The sequence below is a fragment of the Mus pahari genome, chromosome 13 (genome assembly GCF_900095145.1).
Source record: "Mus pahari chromosome 13, PAHARI_EIJ_v1.1, whole genome shotgun sequence".
NCBI classification, from domain to species: Eukaryota; Metazoa; Chordata; class Mammalia; order Rodentia; family Muridae; genus Mus; species Mus pahari.
This window is the reverse complement of record NC_034602.1, coordinates 75897124-75903123: the sequence shown is the minus strand read 5'-3', so window position 1 is coordinate 75903123 and position 6000 is coordinate 75897124.

Below are 6000 nucleotides of genomic sequence, written 5' to 3'. Positions count from 1 at the left end.
ACTGGAGCCAGAAATGGGATCTTTCCCAGAAGCTGTGTTGCTTCTGCAGGCCGCCCTCTCCCCAGCAGTGCACTGGAACAAAGATGGCTCTCCTTCAGGCTCAGGCCTTGAGACCATAAATGTTCTTATTGTTACTGCTCAGTCTTCAGTCCATCCAATTTCATCTCTCTTCTCCTTTCTATACACACAGGCAGATGCATACATATAAATGAAGACAAACACACACCAACCATACTACCAACATGGATGAAGTATGACCATAGAAAACCACACACTCTGGAGTAAAATCTTAAGATTTTTCAAATAAAACTATGGAACATTCAGGTACATTGGAATTCCTTTAAGCAAAAAATATTTACCTAACCTTGCCCTAAATATCTTGGAAAAGAAGTGGCTGGCTTTAAATTTGGACACCATAGTTAGTGAGACAGAGTATGCTAATCATTGCAAGGAACTAGTACTAACATGAATGTATCTGAAGTTCAAACTCAATTGGGAATCTTATATTATTTTTTCTGATAAATATTCTTATCCCTGCTAGTAGTAGATTATTTACCCAAAATTCTTTCCCCTATTTCTAACTTGTTCTATGTAAAATGAATATTGATTCATGAAGATTATGAGTTTGAGACCAGCCTGGAATATATAGTAAATTTCACACCATCTTAGGCTGTATATAAATTCTGTTTTTCAGTCATCTATTGGATGGAACATAGGCCCCCAATGAAGGATCTAGAGAAAGTACCCAAGGAACTGAAGGGGTCTGAAACCCTATAGGAGGAACAACAATNTGAACTAACCAGTAGCCCCAGAGCTCGTGTCTCTAGCTGCATATGTAGCAGAGAATGGCCTAGTAGGTCATCAATGGGAAGAGAGGCCCCTTGGTCTTGCAGAGATTATATGCCCCAGTACAGGGGAACACCAGGGCCAAGAAGTGGGAGTGGGTGGGCAGGGGAACAGGGAGGGGGAGGGAATAGGGACTTTCGGGATAGTATTTGAAATGTAAATGAAGAAAATATCTAATAAAAAGTCAGGTTTATCATATTTTAAATGTTTTTATGTAAATGGCTTTCCATGAGTATCCATTCTTTCTCATGAATCACTTTCTTACACAATTTGTCAATTTCATGACTTTGGATTTATCCCTTTTTAACTTAAATTATAGTTTTAAATTTACTTAAATTATAAATTATTATATAATCTAATGATAAACATTTTCTTACCTTCTGCTTTTAAATTAGTTTCCTAGAAATTTGAATCTATTTGATTGCTCCCAATGAAATTCAAAGCCATTTTGTCAAGTTTCAAGAAAGATTTGATGGATTATTAATTAAAATGGCCTTAAGAATAAAACTGATTTGAGAGAAAAAGAAATAAATTCTGTGTTCTATTTTCTCTCTCTCTTTCTCTATATATAATATGTATGTGTGTCTTTCTTTTGCTCTCTATGTCTCTCTCAGTGTGTCTTTCTTTCTCCTTCTGTCTGTCTGTCTCTCTGTCTCTGTCTGTCTGTCTCTTTCTATTTCACACACACAGAGTGTTATATGTATGCCAAGTGTGTACCTTCATCACTTTGAAGAGAAGTTACATCTATGAATCTGTCACGTGAAACATAAATGTGGATACAAGCATCCCAACACCTCTACACAGAATACAACTAAATATTCAAAGAACTGAACATTACTGTGGTGTGTCTTCTCCAAAGTTTTGCCCTGCCAAACACACACAAAGCCATGCATGCAGGAACAGTTCCTTCTCGTCCATCACACCTTCCTTCCAGCATCATAATGACCCATCGCCTCCATTCTTGTGGTCTGTAATATTGCTTTAAGAGATAAGAAAACATAACCAAAGCACTACACTGTGGAGGTAAAGCAAATATGTCTGAATCAGAGTGACAAATCCTGTTCTTCTTGTCCCCTGGGTCTGGGCTGCCTCCCCAGGTACTAGATGAGTCAGGAGTCACAAGCCTTCCTCAGCTTTGCTAAAACACCATTGACAGCTTTTGGGCAAATTCTCTGGTATGGGCTATTATACTGACAATTGACACTCATGAAGACCTTCTCTTTCTTCAGAGTGCAAATTACCTTGGGATAACACCGCTTTCTTTTCTTTTTGCTTCTCTATTTGCAATTTTGGTTGGTTTCTTTACAGCTAGGGACTCAGCCTATTTGGATATCAGGGATGGTGTCTTGTAATTTAGATTTTCTGTCCATACTAGTCGGTTCTATCCCTTTTAAGGTGGCAAGATCATTGCTGTTTGGAATGTTACTCTATTTCTCAATTGTTTTTCTTTTTGAGTACATAACCTCTTTTAAGAAGTTAATACTTTCTGTCCAGAAGCCACATATTTAGAGAAGCCTCAGTTTTTTGGCTCAGATATAATCATCTTTTATGCTTGTAGATTTGGAGAAGTTAGTAATGACAGTTTCTGATACTCCACAATCCTTGCTCAAATTATGGAGAACAGACTTATAGGAAACTACTAAAGAGGAGAACGTTTATCCCCAAGCTAGAAACTAAAATGACATAATGGGAAAATCATTTTAACATAAAATCTTGGTTTTGTTGCTCATCCTTTATGTATTGTTGAATTTGCTGATTAACTTCACTATTTTTTTTTTATTCTAAAAGGGGATAACAATACTTTAAGTGCTCTGGTATGAATTAATTTTGATATCATGTAATATATGACACAAATCAATAGGTAGTTTTCATCTCAGGAAATCCTCTTGTAATTGAAAATGTAAGATCTAAGTTTCTAATAAAGCATTTTCTTATTTAAATGTATCTGTGATTTTTTCAGCTCTCTCAATAATTTGAATATAATCAACCCAATTTCTCAATGAGACATGAAGGAAGCAATGACATGTCTTTCAGCTATTCTAATAAGACTGTATGTCATTACAAGAATTTCATCACAAGAGAACTGTTGTGAAGTTCTTGAAGAATCTTTCTGTGTTACCCAAGGTCATAATTTTGGAAAAATTCAAAAGTGTCACCATTATATTTTATTTTTCCTGCTTTTTTCTTTCTTGTAACTAACTGAAGGCATGGATGAGCCCAAGAACACTGGAGATGTGATAGCTAAGGCAAGCCATGATATGTGGACATCTAGGTAAAGGCTCCCCTCACAGCTTTGACAAGCCTGTGGTGGGGACAGCATAGCATGTCTAATAGGGAAAGATGGCATGGTAGATAAGTGTGAAGTCTGATCCCTGTAATGTAGATACAAGGGGGAAAGCTGCTCCTGTGTCAAGTCAGGGAAGAAACATGGGGTGTTTAGAGGAATCAAGAACTGATGGAAACCTAGGCTTAAACTGGGTAAAAAAAGAAGGGACTCTCATGAGAAACAAATGACTGAGACTGGACCTTTGAGCTGAGTGCTAGCATGGTATACACACCTAGATAGGACAAATAACACTTTAGTGTTGAAAAGTCCAAGGATCAGACCAGAGATGTGGAAAGATTACATATGTATCTATGACTTTAAGACCTTTCCTAATAAACTTCTCTTGATTTTAAACAATATTTAACTGAGTATCAATGTATTGTCTTGGAGAAGAGAGGTACTAAGAAATCAATTAAAGGTTAAAAGAAAATATATCTGTTTCTGAACAGAATAATCTAGACTCTAAACAAACTCTGAGGAGAAATTGAATTTGTAATCCAAGGTACTACACAGATCAGTTGTTTAGAAGAACAAAACATTCTAAGTTCAACTTGTAATTTTTTTATTAGATATTTTCTTCATCTACATTTCAAATGTTATCCCCTTTCTTGGTTTCCCCTCCGAAAAGCACCTATCCCATCTTCCCCCCCCGCTTACCAATTCATCCATTCTTGCTTCCCTGTCCTGGCATTCCCCTACACTGGGGCATCGAGCCGTCTCAGGACCAAGGGCCTTTCCTCCCATTGATGTCCAACAAGGCCATCCTCTGCTATATATGCAGCTGGAGCCATGGGTCCCTCCATGTTGTACTCTTTGGTTGGTGGTTTAGTCCCTGGGAGCTATGGGGGTACTGATTGTTTGATATTGTTGTTCCTCCTATGGGGCTGCAAGCTTCTTCAGCTCCTTGCATCCTTTCTCTAGCTCCTCCATTGGGAACCTTGTGCTCAGTCCAATAGATGACTGAGAGCATCCACCTCTGTATTTGTCAGGCACTGTCGGAGCCTCTCAGGAGACAGCTATATCAGGCTCCTGTCAACACAATGGAATACTACTCAGATTTTAAAAACAATGACTTCATGAAATTCTTAGGCAAATGGATGGAATTAGAAAGTATCATCCTGGATGAGGTAACCCAATCACAAAAGAACACACATGGTATACACTCACTGATAAATGGATATTAGCCCAGAAACTCAGAATACCCAAGGTACAATTCATAGACCAAATGAAGCTCGAGAAGAAGGAAAACCAAAGTTTGTATACTTCAGTCCTTCTTAGAAGGGGAAACAAAATATCCATGGGAGGAGTTACAGAGACAAAGTGTGGAGCAGAGACTGAAGGAAAGACCATCTAGAGACTGCCCCACCTGGGATGCATCCCACATATATTCACCAAACCCAGACGCTACTGTAATTTCTGATGCAGTCTTAGAAGAAGTCATAGCTCTAAAGAACTCTGGTAAGAAGTAATGTTCCAAACACCCAATCTGAATGCTAATCTAAGGTGCCGGGGGCCTAAGCACGCTTAGTGAACAGAACTAAATGAATACATATAGACACACATGGAACTGTACATGTGCACGCACATGTTTATTTCCGTCTTTCTTCTGTGTAGTTACCTTCCTTATCCCACCTACATAGGCCTTGTTTTAGACTGCCTCATATTGGTAGCTACTGTTATTGGCATCAAGTAATTAATGCATTTTAGAGTGTGTTGTGTGTGAGGTGGAAGGAAGGAAGCACACAATCAGGGGAGGGAAAGGCCAGGCTCAACAAACATTCATGTTGTTTCTTAAAACTTAGAGGTGTGAGAAGAGAGTCTGTTCTTTTGGCAGAACTTGAAGCTGTCTTCTCTCAGACCCAAGAACAATTGTTATGGAGTAGCTAAGGATTCTCCACACTTTTCTCATGACCAGTGGGTAAGGAAAGTGCAACTTCTTGAAACTGGCTAAGGTGTTGGAGAAGTAGTTGTGAAATTGCCAGAAAGGACAATTACTTATTACATTAGTGACAGGAGGTTTTATAAGGGGAAATTTGAAACACAAGTGAAAATGTTGAGTGAGATTTCTATATACAAGCCTAGAGCTCAGGGAGATGTCAGGAATGAAAACCTCATTTGACAGTCATGAACAAATAGATAACATTTTAAACAAAGGAAGTGGATTAGAATAAATGTGACAAAGAAGAGACATGGACGACAAACTCAAAGAACTTGAAGGATTTCCTAGGTGAACAAAGGTGGAGGATTGGGAAAGTTCTTCAAAGTGTTGGGCCATAATGAAAAATTTAAGGTGTTTCATGACTCATCTCTTTCATCTGCCAAGTACTAGTTAAATCACCACCAAAAAAGCTACAGTGATAACATAGTAGACCATAGCTTAAGATTATCTTCATTGATAATTATCAACACTTTAAAGCCAAGCTCTACTTATAATTTTTCTCTTGGGATATTTGTTCATTGCAGGATCAAATACTGAAGATGTATCTAACACTTTAGTTTATGTCAAGCAAATAGCCGCTCAGGTTTTTTGATTATTGGTTCCCATAGTTGTTTGTTTTGTGCCACAGACTGAATTATTCATAAAGCAAAGAAATTTATTGCTCATTGTTATACACAGATGTCTAAAAGCAAAAGCATGTCTGTTGGTAGATTTTCTATGGCTCAGTGGATGGCTCCACTCCTATTCATGCATGGACAGCACTAATTGAACTTAGTGAGTCGCTAAAGAATAAATAAGAAGTGGTTAGGGAGGGGCCATAGTGAGATGATATGAGGGGAGTTAAGGAAGATGGGGAGGGGTTTGATCATTTTTAACTGTATACATGTAT